Source organism: Microcebus murinus, chromosome 27 (genome assembly GCF_040939455.1).
Source record: "Microcebus murinus isolate Inina chromosome 27, M.murinus_Inina_mat1.0, whole genome shotgun sequence".
Classification (NCBI taxonomy): Eukaryota; Metazoa; Chordata; class Mammalia; order Primates; family Cheirogaleidae; genus Microcebus; species Microcebus murinus.
The window spans coordinates 10683612-10701900 of record NC_134130.1 but is presented as its reverse complement, the minus strand read 5'-3'; positions in this window follow the sequence as shown (position 1 = coordinate 10701900).

Below are 18289 nucleotides of genomic sequence, written 5' to 3'. Positions count from 1 at the left end.
TCTTATAATTTTGAAAAAATTGATGGTATGATCTAAAGCAATAGCAGTGAGAATGGGGGAAAAGATACTCATACAAGAGATACTTTATTGTCATCTTTTCAGCAAGTGTTGCTGGGACAACAACATGGATATCCACATGCGAAGAATGAAGTTCTCCTACCTCATGCCATGTACAAAATTGAACTCAACATGTATCAAAGACCCCATTGTAAGAGCTAAAACTATAAAACTCTTAGAAGAAAACATAGGTATAAATATCAGTGACCTTGGGCTAGGCAATGGTTTCTTAGATATGGCACCAAAACACAAGCAACAAAAGAAAAAAGAAAAGATAAACTAGACATCACTGAAATTAAAAACTTTTGTGTTTCAAAGGATGCCATAAAGGAAGTAAAAAGACAACCTACATAAAAAAAACTGCAAGTCATATTATCTGATAAGGTACTATAGGGGTTTGGAGGGACTTGGGAAGCTAATCAAAGAAAAAGTTATGGCCATGAGGTGGCAATAGCACACACAGCTTCACTGGGCTGTGCTGACCAAGGTTTGGTGGTCACTGCTTGGAAGCAGAGAAGGGCAAGGAAACTCTGGTCAGACTGAGGGAAATCTCTGGGTCCAAGAGCTCTAAAAAGCAGTGGCAGCTTGGAATTTTTACAGCCCCGGGCTTATCCATCTATTGCTGGCAGATGTGAGATGAGGTTTATGGTGTATGCAAAGCAGACAGGCTCTAAATGGCTAATCAGCTTCTGTGGACTATTTTTAAAATAACTGATGTGCAGAAATTTTGAGTTTGGCACTAGTGGATATTTGAGCCAAGAGGTCTCAGTCTGAAGTGAAGAAATAAATCACCTAAGTGCATATATACAGAGGTCATCTTTGACTACTTTATATAATAGGTACTTGCATCTGGAATGTAAAAAGAATTATTACAACTCAATAATAAAAAGATATATATTTAAAATGGGCAAAGGATCTGAGTAGGATTTTTTTTTTCACAGTAGACATACAAATGGCAAATAGGCACATAAAAGGATGCTCAACATTGTTAGCCTTCATGCAAGTGCAAATTAAAGCCACAATGAGATACTACTGCACACTCACTAGGATGACTATAATCTAAAACTGTGGTCCCCAAGCCCCTGGCCATGGACTAGTCCTAATTTGTAGCCCATTATGCATGGGGTCATAGAGCTCCACCACCCCGTCATCCCCTTCCTGATCCATGGAAAAATTGTCTTCTATGAAACTGGTCCCTGGTGCCACAAAGATTGGGGACCACTGATCTAAAACACAAAAAAATAATCAATGTTAGGGGCTTGTAGAGAAATGTAAAAGCCATGCATTGTTGAAGGGAATGTAAAAACTTGCAGTTGTTTTGCAAAACCATCTGGCAGTTCATCAAATGGTTAGACATGGACCTACCATAGGATTCTGCAATTACACTTGTAGGCATATATTCACAAGAAATGAAAACATATCTCCACACAAAAGCTTGTATATAAATGATTTTAGCAACATTATTCATCATATCAAAACGATGGAAGCAAGCCAAATGTTCATAAAAGGATAAACAAGGTGTTTGTTGTATGTCTATAGAATGATAAATTATTAGACCATAAAAAGGAATGAAATATTGATACATGTTTCAACATTAATGAACTTCTAGAACAATCTAAAACAGATTTATACATTCCAACATGGAAGGGAAAAGAATGCAAAGAGTAAAAAGAATTAATCCTGGAGAGACAAAAAAAAGAAGGCAAAAAAAGAAAAGAAAAGAAATACTATGGACTATGGACTAAGCAAAACAAATACAAAACTCACTATTAGCTAATAGTGAAAATACAAATATGTTAGTAATTACATTACATGTAAATGGACTAAATACTTCAGTAAAAATAAAATATGACACAAGGATGGAAAAGACAAGCTAAAGCAAATTCTAATTGAAAGAAATCTGATGTACTTATGTTAATATCAAGAAAAAAATTAGACTTTAAGACAAAAATAGTAGCCCGCTACTGACCTGGACACTACTACAGAAGGATGCCTTCAGAACTGCTTCTGGACACTGCCCCATGGACGAGCTCCCTGTTCATCCTTACCTGCTGGTTTCAGTTTCAGACCCTGCCCTGCCCCTGGCTGTTCCGATAGTAGCAGCAGACCCCTCAGTTGCTCTCGTTTGAGTCCCTGAGTAGAGAAAATGCCAATAATGTTTCCTCTCTTTTTCTTTCTGTTTATTTATTTTGAAGAAAGTGGAAGGCTTTTATTATCCAGATAATTGCTTCTGGTTTCTAATTCATTACAGGATCACACTATCTTGCAAAAAAAAAAAAAAAATCACCACAGGGAGTAAGTTGTTCTAAAGAGCAGATACAGTGTCCAAGTGTCTAGACTACCAATTACTGTCCAGCCTGGATTTTTCAAGATGTAAAAGTATTACTAAAAAATATTGCCGTGGCAAATAGGAAATAAATCTTCTACTCCGACTACAGCACCAGATACTAAGATTCATAGAAATTACTACTTAGATTTCAAGTTTCCTTTTCATGCCTACTCTGAATGGGGTTTCTGATTTATTGTTACATCTACGAGAAAAGTATCTAAAATAACCTTAAATAATTAAAAGTATAAAATTCAATCTCCCAAAGACAAATAGGTTGTCTCACATTTCCCCCAAGTCACACACGGTCTTGGGCCATTTGTGATCCCCTAGCTAAACTAATCACTGCCAGGCAGAGGGCAGTTTGACAGGGAGAGGCAAAGCTGACAGCTTCTCCTTACACATCAAGCATGCATGGTGTTTCCAGTGCCAAGCTGGATTTGACAGTTAATTTAAAAAGTATCTTACCATAGGTCTACACAAAAAAAACTAGGCAGCTGCAACAAAATCAATTTTGTCTAATTTAAAGCTGAAAAAGCTTGATGCCCAAAAGGCAGAATTTATATAAGAAAGGTACCTCTATTCGACCACTGGGAATGCTGAGAATATTAAAAATAATGCATGTGGACTAGTTTAGGGTATTGGACTTGGCTCAGGAATACAGATAATAACACATGTTTGGTAAAGAAGTTAAACTGCTATAAATAAAAATTTTCATTGCTGTAGTTATCTAGCAATTTGTACAAACGTATCACCAGCTTCATATATAAAAATATAGTTATGCACACATACACACACAGTTCTATATGCATATATGTGTGTGCCATTATATATAGACAGACATACATGTACGCACATACATACGCACATGCTCATCCAAAGGTTTTTAGAAAATAACCTTAAATAACTAAAAGTATTAATCATATTTTATAGAATAAGCACACACATGCATTCTTACCATAATACATTAGTAATAAGCAGAGTCAATATAGTTTTATCCAGGCATCCTCAAACTATGGCCCACTGGCCACATGCGGGTGTTTTTGCCCATTCGATTTTTTACTTCAAAATAAGATATGTGCAATATGCATAGGAATTTGTTCATAGTTTTTTTAAAACTATAGTCCGGCCCTCCAATGGTCTGAGGGACAGTGAACTGGCCCCCTGTTTTAAAAATTTGAGGACCCCTGGTTTTATCATATCGTTAACCTGACCAAATTAAAAGTTGATACATTCAGATGTGTCAAGATGATAAAACCAAAAACTTTTGTTAGATGAATAATATTTTTTTCAGTATGCTATTCAGTATATTAGGTTTATTTGTGTTTGATATTTTGCAGGATGAAAACTTAACATTCTTCTTTATTAATCATTCTACTTCAAAATATTTAGAATATGAAGTGAAAATGTTAGGTAGACAGGTAGGATCTCCAGCTCTTCTAGGGCCAAGGGTTCCCTGTTTTGGTGCTGTCTTGAGCAATTTCTCCACCTGGGAAAAATAAGGGTGGGCACTCATTTTGTATGTGTGTGTGTCTGTGTGCTGCCCCACCCTTAATCCTATCCTGAGCAACTGCTACACTTGGGGAAAGAGGGAATGTTCTATCAATCTGACCTCAGGGTCATTATTGTCATTAGCTTAAAGCTACATTGTGGTTCACCCCACCCCCACCCCAGGTGGGCTTTTAGCAAGGGAGTTCATATACACTTCAGGAGACGAAGTGTTGGGAGAAGCTCTTTTCCCTGCCTCTGAGCAGGGCAGAATCACCCCAATATCTCAAAGATGAGAGGTTCTCAGAACATCTAGAAAGAACCTCCTTAGTGGAGGCGTTGGAATTTAACATGGAGCAATGAGGAGGCTTCTTACCAGCAGCTGCAAAGAAACAGATTTGAGCGAACGGAAGCAGGAGCAAGACAGCAGGATTGGGGACAGTTGACCCGGAAACAGAAAGAAGCTGATAAATTCCCATAGGGTTCCTTGCAAAGTGTCACCATTAGACTCCCCCAAATCACTACATGGCAAGGTGAGAGGGAGAGCTATGTTCACACAGGAACATAGGTCAGTGCTAGGAAACCGAGATTCATTTGACTGACAAGTAAAAGAATGGCCAAATAATTTCGAGGACCCAGCTGAAATTGGAAGCTATAAATCTGTTCCACATGACAGAGTGGGGATGAAATCCATTAAAAGGTTATTCCAGTGATCCAGGTAAAAATGGATGCATTTTGAATCAGTGCAATGGCAGTTGGAAATTAGAGAAGAAAATGAATGCAAGAGGTATTCAGAGTGTAGAATCTATAACCATTTGTGGCTAATTGAACATGGAATTCATTGAGAACAAGAAGGTTACCAGCAGCTCTCAGAAGTCAGAGAGAAAAAGAGGAAAAGAAAATTTTATTTAAAAGATGATTTGAGGGTCAATGGCATTTACAAGTTATTTGAAACCTTAATGGTGCTTATGAAACCACTCAGAAAGAGTACATGTGAGGAGGGGGCGGAGCAAGATGGCGGACGAATAACACGGCCAGACAGAGGGTCTCTGCAGAAAAGACCGATTCTAGCAGAAACTAGAGGAAAGAAGCAAGAAGACGAGCATACAGCGGACAAGGGCCGGAAGGAGGGGTACCTGAGACCCCGGGAGACTCCACGGGAGGAGGCTGCGGAGGAGAACTGGAGGCTGAGACCACCGGAGCAGCCCGGAGACCAGCGGCAAGGGTAGGTGGATTCGCTGGTTCCCCTCCCCTGCATTCGGGACTGCTGGTGGGCTCCCAAGCGGGTGGAGAGACCTGCGGACATCAGCCCAGAGACTGCCGCCGCCTGCCAACGGTGAGCCTGTAGCAGACGTGGCACCAGGTTCCCAACTTCCTCTGGGCACCTCCGTGTGCACGGAGAGCTGCGCGGCAGGCGCCATATTGCCTCCTCCTCCCCTCCGCCGACCCTACCCGCGGCTGCCCAGAGAGACAATACAGCCACCAGCTGGAGGCACCTCCAGGGAACGGGACCTTCCCGTTTGGGACCCCGCCCGCCCTCCCAGGTGCTGCTGGCACCGTGTTCCCAGGAAAACGGTGCCACGGTGCCGACTCAGAGGCTGAGAGACATAGACCCAGCTTGGGCTCCCTGTGGGTGAATTAGGACCGGAAACCCTCTCCCTGGTGGGAATACAGTTTGAACTCTGGGACCCAGAGGTCGGACCTGCAGACCAGATCCCCTGCACCGAGGGCTAGCATTGCCCGGGGCACAGAAGGATTATACGTGAACAGCCTACTGAGGTCTGTGTGCCTCCAGGGGTGGATCAGCGTCCTAGAGGGCAACCCTCCTCCCAGGAGGAGGCCGTGCGCCCAACCCAGGTGGCGTTCCTGTGCAGGGAACCTCCCCACCGGCATCACAGTCCGGGGAGGCCTGGTGGCTTGTGGTCTGGACTGCTGGCAGAGGCCCAGGAGTAGCTGCGGAGTTGGGGAGGGTGGAAAGAAGCGAGGCCTGCTGCAGACTGTGGGTCTCAGACAGCCCCACCCCCACACCCAGACTTTCTGGCTGAGCGGGACCATTCCAGCCCCGCCCTGACAGCAGAGAACAGAACTTTGACCCCTGCTAACGGCCTGAGGGCAGGCTTATCCAACCCAGCTCCGCCCAGAACGAGAGCTGATAACAGGACTCAAAATCAACACCATAGCCTGTTCCTCCAAGCAAACGCCACCTACTGACAGGGACGGCATCTTGCACAGCCTTTCCACGGCACCCACTGACTCAATATACAGGGAGTGGTCCAATTTCACCCACAGGCACCACCTAACGCCTCAGAAACTAAACAAGGTGTGTGAATACCCAAACAATAACCTAAGGAAAGAAACAACAACTGATCGACATGGGAAGAAATCAGCGAAAGAACTCAGGAAATATGAAGAACCAAACGGAAAACACACCCCCAAGGAGGAGCACCAGCCCCCTAGAAACGGACACCGACCAAAATCAGGCAACCAATATGACAGAAAAGGAATTTCGTATGTGGATCATAAGAACACTCACCCAGCTGCAACAACAACTCAATAACCAACACCAAGAAAACACAAAAAACCTCCAAGAAATGGAACAAAGGTTCAACAAAGAGATTGACACAGTGAAGAAAACTTTAACCGAAGTCCTGGAGATGAAGAATCAACTCAGAGAACTACAAAATACTGTGGAAAGTCTCAAGAACAGGGTAGATCAAGCAGAAGAAAGAATCTCAGAGCTTGAAGATAACACCTTCCAATTAAATAAATCAGTCACAGAAATAGAGCAGAGAAACAAGAGAAAAGAGCAAAGTCTACAAGAGCTGTGGGATTATGTGAAAAAACCTAACGTGAGGGTCATAGGTTTAGCCGAAGGGGAGGAAGACAACACTCAAGGGCTGGACAAGCTTTTTGAAGATATAATAGAGGAAAATTTCCCAGGCCTTGCTCAAAATCTCGATATACAAGTTCAAGAAGCCCAGAGGACCCCTGGGAGATTCAATGCAAACAGGAAGACGTCACGTCATGCAGTCATCAGACTGACCAAAGTATCAACTAAAGAGGCCCTTCTAAGAGCTGTAAGACAAAAGAAGCAAGTGACATACAAGGGAAAGCCAATTCGAATAACATCAGACTTCTCTAATGAGACTTTACAAGCAAGGAGAGACTGGGGCCCCATTCTCACTCTTTTGAAACAAAACAATGCCCAGCCTAGAATATTATTCCCTGCAAAACTAAGCTTCATATATGAAGGAGAAATAAAAACATTCGCAGACAAGCAAAGGCTCAGAGAATTCACCAAGACAAGACCAGCCCTACAAGAAGTACTTAAAACAGCGTTATGCACGGAACATCATAATAATAATCCACGGATATAAAAACAACCAAAACCCAAAGATATTAAAGGCCAGATATTACAATGGCTCAAGACAGAAATCATAGCAACAACATCCAACCCAACAGAATGATCAGTAATCTACCTTACCTATCAGTTCTCTCAATAAATGTGAATGGCTTAAACTCTCCACTCAAGAGACATAGGCTGGCTGAATGGATAAGAAAATACAGGCCAAGTATATGCTGTCTTCAGGAAACACATTTAACCTGCAAGGATGCACATAGACTAAAAATAAAAGGGTGGAGATCAATATTCCAAGCAAATAGAAGCCAAAAGAAGGCTGGTGTGGCAGTTCTAATTTCAGACGATTTCGTTTTTAAACCAACAAAAGTAGTAAAAGACAAAGAGGGTCATTATATAATGGTGAAGGGCACAGTCCAACAAGAAGAGATAACAATTTTAAATATATATGCACCCAACTTAGGTGCACCCAGATTCATAAAGCAAACCTTACTGGAGCTAAGCAAATGGATTAATAGCAACTCCATAATCGCCGGGGATTTCAACACCCCACTGACGGCACGAGACAGATCCTCCAAACAGAAAATTAATAAAGAAATAATGGACTTAAACAAAACTCTAGAACAATTGGGTCTGACAGACATCTACAGAACATTCTACCCAAAATCCACTGAATATACGTTCTTCTCATCAGCTCACGGGACATTCTCTAAGATTGACCATATCCTAGGACACAAAGAAAATCTCAAGAAATTTAAAAAAATAGAAATCATACCATGTACCTTCTCAGATCACAGTGGAATAAAACTAGAAATCAACCCTAACAGAAACTCACATTTCTACACAAAAACGTGGAAATTAAACAACCTCCTACTAAATGATTACTTCGTAAATGAAGAAATCAAGACGGAAATAAAAAACTTCTATGAAGAAAACGACAATGGAGAGACAAGTTATCAACTCCTCTGGGACACAGCTAAAGCAGTTCTGAGAGGAAAGTTTATCTCCATAAATGCCTATAACCAAAAGGCGAGAAGATCACAAATAGACAATCTAATGAAACGACTCAAAGAGCTGGAAAAAGAAGAACAGACCAACCCCAAACCCAGCAGAAGAAGTGAAATCAACAAGATCAAATCAGAACTAAACGAAATTGAAAACAGGAAAGCTATTCAGGAGATTAATAAAACAAAAAGTTGGTTCTTTGAAAAAATAAACAAGATTGACACGCCATTGGCTAAGCTAACAAAAAGCAGAAAAGAGAAATCTCTAATAAGCTCCATCAGGAATAAAAAAGGAGATATCACAACTGATCCCAAAGAGATACAAGATACAATTTATGAATACTACAAAAATCTTTATGCACACAAACTGGAAAATGTGGAGGAAATGGACAAATTTCTAGAAACACACAGCCTCCCTAGGCTCAACCAGGAAGAAATAGATTCCCTGAACAGACCAATCTCAACAGCTGAAATAGAAACAGCAATTAAAAATCTCCCTAAAAAGAAAAGTCCCGGTCCAGATGGCTTCACACCTGAATTTTACCATACTTACAAAGAAGAACTAGTACCTATCTTGCAGAAACTATTCCACAACATCGAGAAGAACGGAAACCTCCCCGACACCTTTTATGAAGCGAATATTACTCTGATACCAAAACCAGGAAAGGATGCAACAAAAAAAGAAAACTACAGACCAATATCCCTAATGAATATAGATGCAAAAATTTTCAACAAAATCTTAGCTAACCGAATCCAGACACTTATCAAAAAAATAATCCACCACGACCAAGTGGGCTTCATCCCAGGGATGCAGGGATGGTTCAACATACGTAAATCTATAAATGCAATTCACCACATAAACAGAAGCAAAAACAAAGACCACATGATCCTTTCAATAGATGCAGAAAAAGCTTTTGACAAAATTCAACACCCTTTCATGATACGAACACTTAAGAAAATAGGCATAGAAGGGACATACCTAAAAATGATACAAGCCATATATGACAGACCCATAGCCAACATCATACTGAATGGGGAAAGATTGAAATCATTCCCACTTAGAACTGGAACCAGACAAGGCTGCCCACTATCTCCACTTCTGTTCAACATAGTGCTGGAAGTCTTGGCTACAGCAATCAGACAAGAAAATGGAATCAAAGGTATCCAAATAGGGGCAGAAGAGATCAAACTTTCACTGTTTGCTGATGATATGATATTGTATCTAGAAAACCCCAAGGATTCAACCAAGAAACTCCTGGAACTGATCAATGAATTTAGTAAAGTCTCAGGATACAAAATTAATACACAGAAATCAGAGGCATTCATATACGCCAACAACAATCTAATTGAGAACCAAATCAAAGACTCAATTCCCTTCACAATAGCAACAAAGAAATTAAAGTACCTAGGAATATATTTAACCAAAGAGGTAAAAGACCTCTACAGGGAGAACTATGAAACACTGAGGAAGGAAATAGCAGAGGATGTAAACAGATGGAAATCCATACCATGCTCGTGGATCGGCAGACTCAATATCATCAAAATGTCTATACTACCCAAACTGATCTACAGATTCAATGCAATACCTATTAAAATCCCATCAGCATTCTTCACAGATATAGAAAAAATAATTTTACGCTTCGTATGGAACCAAAGAAGACCCCGAATATCAAGAGCAATTCTAGGCAACAAAAACAAAATGGGAGGCATTAATATGCCAGATATCAAACTATACTACAAAGCTGTAGTAATTAAAACAATATGGTATTGGCACAAAAACAGGAATATTGACCAGTGGAACAGATGTGAGAATCCTGATATAAAACCATCCTCATATAGCCATCTCATCTTTGACAAAGCAGACAAAAACATACGCTGGGGAAAAGAATCCCTCTTCAATAAATGGTGCTGGGAAAACTGGATAGCCACCTGTAGAAGGCTAAAACAGGACCCACACCTTTCACCTCTCACAAAAACCAACTCACGCTGGATAACAGACTTAAACCTAAGATATGAAACTATTAGAACTCTAGAGGAAAAAGTTGGAAACACTCTCCTAGACATCGGCCTGGGCAAAGAGTTTATGAAGAAGTCCCCAAAGGCAATCACAGCAGCAACAAAAATAAATAAATGGGACATGATCAAACTACAAAGCTTCTGCACAGCCAAAGAAATAGTCATGAAAGTAAACAGACAGCCTACAGAATGGGAGAAAATTTTTGCATCCTATGCATCCGATAAGGGACTGATAACTAGAATATACTTAGAACTCACGAAAATTAGGAAGAAAAAATCAAATAACCCCATTAAAAAGTGGGCAAAGGACTTGAACAGAAATTTTTCTAAAGAAGACAGAAGAATGGCCAACAAACATATGAAGAAATGCTCAACATCTCTAATCATCAGGGAAATGCAAATCAAAACCACAATGAGATATCACTTAACCCCAGTGAGAATGGCCTTTATCAAAAAATCTCCAAACAATAAATGCTGGCGTGGTTGCGGAGAGAGAGGAACACTCCTACACTGCTGGTGGGACTGCAAACTGGTTCAACCTCTGTGGAAAGCAATATGGAGATACCTTAAAGCGATACAAGTGAATCTACCATTTGATCCAGCAATCCCATTGCTGGGCATCTACCCAAATGATCCAGTGACACTCTACAAAAAAGACACCTGCACTCGAATGTTTATAGCAGCACAATTCATAATTGCAAGGCTGTGGAAACAGCCCAAGTGCCCATCAATCAAAGAATGGATTAATAAAATGTGGTATATGTACACCATGGAGTACTATTCAGCTCTAAGAAACAATGGTGATATAGCACACCTTATATTTTCCTGGTTAGAGCTGGAACCCATACTACTAAGTGAAGTATCCCAAGAATGGAAAAACAAGCACCAGATATATTCTCCAGCAAACTGGTATTAACTGAGTAGCACCTAAGTAGACACATAGGTGCTACAGTAATAGGGTATTGGGCAGGTGGGAGGGGGGAGGGGGGCGGGTATATACATACATAGTGAGTGAGATGTGCACCATCTGGGGGATGGTCATGATGGAGACTCAGACTTTTGGGGGGAGGGGGGGAATGGGCATTTATTGAAACCTTAAAATCTGTACCCCCATAATATGCCAAAATAAAAAAAAATAAAAAAATAAAAAAAAAAAAAAAAAAAAAAGAGTACATGTGAGGAGAGCAGTGGGGAAAAGGCAAATCCTGGAGAAAATAGAACATAAGTGATGTGCAAAAAGAAAGAAGATGAAGGCAGAATGAAAATCAGGAGACTGTGGTGATACAAAAGCTTAGGAAGAAATAGTTTCAAGAAAGAAATGTTCCCCTGGTTTAAATTTTTCTGAAACCTCAATGCAAGACAGAATAAGGCATGTGCTTTATTAACTCTGCAAGGCAGGTCAGCAAAGCTGTTATGATTTGGGTGCAAAGAGGAGCAGGAAGAGAGAGGGCTGAGTGATTAATTTTGACTAGGAACACTTTTCTTTGTATGCTCCATGAGAAATAGGATCACTATAGCAATTGCTAAACCAGTGGCCTCCAAACATCTGTCTTAGTAAAAATAAAATTGAACATGATTCTCATGCATGCTTATTTTAGACCATCATGAATATAACAGTTGATAGAAATGCATTTCTAGTGCTGTTTATTTGAAATGAAAAGATCCAGTAGAAAATGAAGTGGAGAAGAAAATAGCAAGAATGTATACAGTTGAAATCTTGGAACCTGAGAGTGAAGTCTGAGGAAGAGTGTTTTGGTTTGAAGTCAGGGCAATCTTATGATGTCATCTATAGCAACATTCTTTGGCATAGTTAATTCAATGTTTAAGAAAGATTCAGAGAGAAAAACAGAGTGCTATTATTGCAGAAATACACATTTAAAAATTCAGCTATGAGGAATGTACCAGTAATACTTTCCTAACATAGATTACAAAATTGTTTCAGAGGCAAGCTATTATAGTTATTGTGAGGTTCCATCTCTTCAGACATCTGCTGAAAATTCCCATTTTGTTGAAAGTTTTATTTTTCTAGGCTTAGAAAATAAATCCAGACATTGCCACCAGGAGCACCTAAAAGTAGTTATGGAGGTTCCTGATTTACTTTTAACATTTTAAAATGCATGAAAGCAATTGAATATTTAAGAATAAGGATACATACCTTCTATTCTGGTTTGGAAGCAGTATTAAAAACCATGTATTCCAATGAAAAAACAACGAGAAAGGGTCTTTTTTGGTAAAAAGGAAGAATTATTCATTAATTCATTTCTGATGACTTCACAGTGAGGAACAAGAAGGAATTAGTTGGTGAGGAAGATTTGATGACAACTGAGGGAGAAAGCAATTTTTTAATCATAGAATTTTGATAGCCAGAAAATTGAAGACTGGGCATAATGATTAATGTATTCTAGACTTTAGGAAGACAGATTTAAAAGTTCAGGGAGAAGGAATGTACTAATTCATGTCTGGAAGTGGACAATGATTCAAGCAGTCTGAAATGCTCTCAGGGAAAGTATTTCTGGCTATGCAATTATTTGGGAGGAAGAAAAGTAAGATGAATCTTAAAAGTTATTTCAGGTGCCCCTGATCTTTGTGGAAATAAAACTCTGAGACACTATTTACATTAATATGGAAATAAGAACATTTAATAAAACAGAAGTAAGACAAACACTAATGTGAAGATTAGAGAGTATCACAGAATTTTAAGGATAATATTTGCTGAGGCTTATAATAATTTTTAAAAGTTCAAAGATTGCTTTCGTTAAATACAGAAAATGGGAAAATATGGTTACATTTTTTTTTCTGAAAGTGAGAAAGACTCATGATAGGACCTTTAAGACTAATATTTTTAAAAGGTAGCCACATGGATTTATGAAGAACTCACTCATAATATTTTCTATTCAATATTCTCAACCTTGTCAAGTTGAGAATTGGTAGTAATGATCTGGAGAGAGAGATTGAAAACAAGATTCTAGGTTTGTTGAACAAACATAGCTGGGTATTGTAGAAACAAGTAAATAATGGAATCAATGTCTAAAAATATACCAGTGAAAAGGAACAAAATGGGAACAAATTTATTAAGAAAATACCATGTGGCATTTAACTCTCAGAACAACTCTGTGAGGTAGATGTTATATATATTTGATGTTGATAAAATTGAGTCTTATAGGAAATTATTAAACTATACTGGGTCATTCAGCTAGTAGTGAAAAAAATTGAATTTCAAATCTACGTCATGCTGACTTCAAAGTCTGAACTAGATTGTTCTGCCTTAAGTATAGTCCAGAAAACTAACTTAGACTTTCAAAGACACAGCTAAATTGGTTAAATGACAAGACAGGCACTCTAGAACACACATTTAAAGTATATTACTAAACAAAAACAAGAAAGATATTGTTTAATAGCTGCACATTTTATGTGAAAATACAGACAGGTTTATTCATTCATTTATTTGTTCATGGAACAAATATCTGTTGAACACATGCCATCCAACAAGTTCTAGTCTAAGCCTTGAAGATAAAGTGATAAACAGACAAAAATTTCTGACATCTGATACTTACTCTTAGAGTGGAAAAATAGTTAACAAACAGGATAATTATTAATACCAATTATATATAGCATGTGAAAGGGTGAGTTATATGTTAAGGAGAAAATATAAGGCAAGAAAAGGGGGTAGGAAGGTTGGGGAAGAGGGTTGCAATTCCAATTAAAGCGTTAGGAAGAACTACTGGAGAAGCTGACTCTTGAGTAAAGGCATGAAAGTGTTGAGAAAAGCTGTGAAACAGCTATCTGTGGGATAGAATTCAAGAAGAGAAAAAATAGCTAATGCAAAATCCCTTAGGAGGAAGTGCTTGTAGAATGAAGAACGTTGGGAAGTGGATGTGGTGGAAACTGGACTGGGTGTGGAGTAAAGAAGTAGGAAGTAGTAGGAGATGAGAAAGGGAACATTATGCAGTATTACACAATATTACACTGACACTTTATACCTATATGTGTGTCATGTGCCAGGCAAACAAATGCCAACCAGATTCCACAAGGGAGGCATTGCAGCGGGGATAGACTTCCTTCTGATAGGATCATGGGTGAAATATGCTCACTTAAATCAATGTAAAACTTTAAACTCAAGAAAACAAGCCAAGAACAAAAAAGAAAAACATGGGGAAAGCTGAGGTCATAAGATCAGGAAGGACCTATAATCCCAGCCCTTTGGGAGGCCAAGGCAGGAGGATCACTTGAGACCAGCTTAAGCAGCATAGTGTCTCTACAAACAATTAAAAAATTGGCTGGGCATGATGGCACACACCTGTAGTCCCAGCTATTTTGAAGGCTGAGGTGGAAGGATCACTGGAGTTCAGGTGTTTGAAGTCGCAGTAAAGTATGATTGTGCCACTGCACTCCAGCCTGGGTGACAGAGTGAGATCCTGTCTCTTAAAAAAAAATTAGGAAAGGTATAGAACAGAGCTTGGCACATAACAGGTGTTCAATAGTTATTTGATGAGTTAATAAATAAATGATTAAATGGACTTCTATAATGCTTTCTTATGTGTTAATAAATTTCTTATTAACTCATATCAGAAGCACAGAATAAATTGTCATGCAGTAATGGACTAACCTTACCCAAAGAGAGTTCTAGCCTTTGCCTTTGGCTTCTAGGAGGTGATCTCTGAGTCCTTGAGATGTTCTTCTTTGGTTTATTAAGAGCCTTGGACTCCACCAGATAGACTGTGTTAACAGTGTGATTTATGATGGGATCTTTGAGTCACTTGTTATCAGCTCACCCTCCAAAGGTTCTGGCTACTAAGGCAGCCACCTGGGAAATCATATCTATGTGACCAGGACCCATTAAAACTCTGGATACCAAGGCTCTAGTGAGCTTGCCCAATTGGCAATGCCCTATGCATATTGTCACACAATATTGCTGGCAGAAGTTACTATTGTCTACAACTCTATTGGGAGAACATAACTAATAGCTCCTGTTTGGAACTCTTGCCTATGCTAATTTTTTTCTTCCTTCTATTCCTAATTTGTTGAAGGTTTTTTTTATCATGAAAGGGTACTGCATTTTGTCGAATGCTTTTTCTGCATCTGTTGAGATGATCATATGATCTTTGTTTTTCTTTCTGTTTATGTGGTGAATCACATTTATTAATTTACATATGTTGAACTATCCCTGCATCCCTGAAATGATGTCCACTTGGTCATGCTGGATTACATTTTATTGTCCTGTTGAATTCAGTTTGTTAGTAATTTATTGAGAATTTTTACACATATTAATAAGGGATATTGGTCTGCAGCAGGGGTCCTCAAACTACGGCCCACGGGCCACATGCAGCCCGCTGGCAACATGCGACCTGCCAATGACGTTTATCCACCCTCCAGGGTGTTTTTGCCACCGCTGCCTGTCCTGCTTAGCAGCCGACTCATCCCGGGCCCACAGTGCGCATGTGTGGAATGTGCACCACACTCTCCAATGGCCCTCCAACGGTCTGAGGGACAGTGAACTGACCCCCTATTTAGAAAATTTGAGGACCTCTGGTCTGCAGTTTTATTTTTGTTGTGTCCTTTCCTAGCTTTGATATCAAGGTGATACTGGCTTCATAGAGCCTGTTAGGGAGGATTCCCTCCTTTTTGATATTATGAAATAATATTTTTAAGTATGGGTACCACCTCTTTCTAAGTCTGATAGAATTTGGCTGAGAATCAGTGAGGTCCAAGGCTTTTTCTGTTGGGAGATTTTTTATTACAGCTTCAATTTCACTGCTTTTTATTGGTCTGTTCAGGTTTTCTATTTCTTCCTAATTGAGTTTTGGGAGGGCGTGTGTTTCCAAGAATTTGTCCATTTCCTCTACATTTTCTAGTTTATGTGCTTAGAGATTTTTGTAGTATTCATGGATGATATTTTGAATTTCTGTGGTAATAGTCATAATATCTCATTTTTTTGTTTCTGATTGAGCTTATTTGGATCCTTTCTTTTTCATTTCTGGTTAATCTAGCAAGAGTTCTATTGATTTTGTGTATCTTTTCAAAGAAGCAACTTTTTGTTTACTTGATCATTCATATTGTTTTGGGGCTTTCTATTTCATTTAGTTTTGCTCTGAGCTTTGTTATTTCTTTTCTTGTGCTGACTTTGGGTTTGGATTGCTCTTCCTTTTCTTTTTCCTTAGATTGCTAATTTGTGATCTTTCTGTCTTTTTGATGTAGGCAATTAAGGCTATTTTCCCATCAGAATTTTCCCATCAGAATTGTTTTTGCTGAATCTCATAGATTTTGATAGCCTGTGTCTCTTTTGTCATTCATTTCAAGGAATCTTTTTATTTCCATCTTAATTCATCATTGATTCAAGGATCATTCAGCAGCCTCTTGTCTAGTTTCCATGGCTTTGTGTAGATTTTTCCTTTGCTTATTTTAATCTGGATTGTTTCACTGTAACAAACTATAGCCATGAGTAAAACAGCTTTCTGAGAATTCTGCAAATCTTTCTAATGATTTAAAAACCTGCAGATAGTCTTGGAATTACCCCACACTTGCAATTAGATTCAGAAGTGACATCTTGACAACTCTGAACCTCTCATGTATCAAAGAAATAATAATCAGGAAGCCAGGACCAAAACTTCAGAAAAATATGAGAATGATATTAGGAGTAATATTATGGCATAAAGAGAAAATTTTAGCATAATTTCTAAGAAAACCTAACAGTGTTTTGGTCTTCCTTTAATGAGTCAATGAAGGTATGTTTAGTGAGTTGGTCGCTCAATTAAAAGGCTAGGCAAACCAAAAGAAGCACTCCCTTCCTCGGAGACTTTTCCCCATCAGGGTAATTTTGTTAGGGGTCCTCTTGATTAACAATGGTAGAGCTTCTGAGCTCTTCACAGTAGAAAGATAATGGCTTGTATGCCTTTGAATATATACATAAAAAAATAACAGGGTGGGTGTGGTTCATCAGTGTGGGTGAGGGTCAAGTGGGTGGAAGGGAGCCAGATGGTGTCTACCACTCAGATATTCAAACATCAGATGTTCTCTCACAGTTGGCTGTGTTGAAGCCCAAAGATAGCTGGCACATGATCTTTACTGTTTCATGGTATTTGAGAGAGTATGCTACAGATTATTTTAAGCGGACCATGGCTTCATTGTCATGCAAAATCATTATAGCCATATCTGAAATTTGGCAATTGTGTAATGTAATAACACTTCCTAGGTTGCTTGTTTTAGAAGATGGAGCTGCCTTAATTTGGCAGTTATAGGTGAGGTGCTGACACATCATTCAAGAAAGGGATACTAGTCTTACTCATTATGCAAAGATTTAAAGAGTGGTTCTGTAAAAGACAGAATTTAATAAACCCTCTTCAGGAAAACATTTCAACTAACAAGGGTAGCTTTTTTTTTTTTTTTTTTTTTTTACAATCAGAGTTCTGCATTGGCTAAATTTGTTATTTAATTGAGTGCATTTTTTTCCATTATGAAAGCTCTTTAACCCTGGGCTCAAAGTCTCTTTGTATGTAGACTGTAGAAGGAATTCAAGCTGCATTTGTTTGGTTAACTTAACTACTGCATCAAATAAACCCAAAAATATATAAAGGAGCAAATACCGAATAAGTTTATCTTTCTCTCACATAGCCATTTAAAATGAGTTTCCTAAAGAGCCAGCTGCCTATAGCCAGTCCTGAATCAGAAAATAGTGTCCATTCATCTTAAATCTCTGCCATTTCCTAATACAGTATAATTCTTTACATCTGGAACAGATAGAGAGTGAGAAGACAGACTAATGCCCAACAAACATATAAAGAAATGGTCAACATCTCTAATCATCAGGAAAGGGCAAATCAAAACCTCAATGAGATATCACTTAACTCCAGTGAGAATGGCTTTTATCAAAAAGTCCCAAAACAACAAGTGTTGGCATGGATGCAGAGAGATAGGAACACTCATGCACTGTTGGTGGGACTGCAAACTAGTACAACCTCTGTGTGAAGTAGTATGGCAATACCTCAAAGAGCTAAAAGTGGAACTACCATTTGATCCAGCAATCCCACTACTGGGCATCTACCC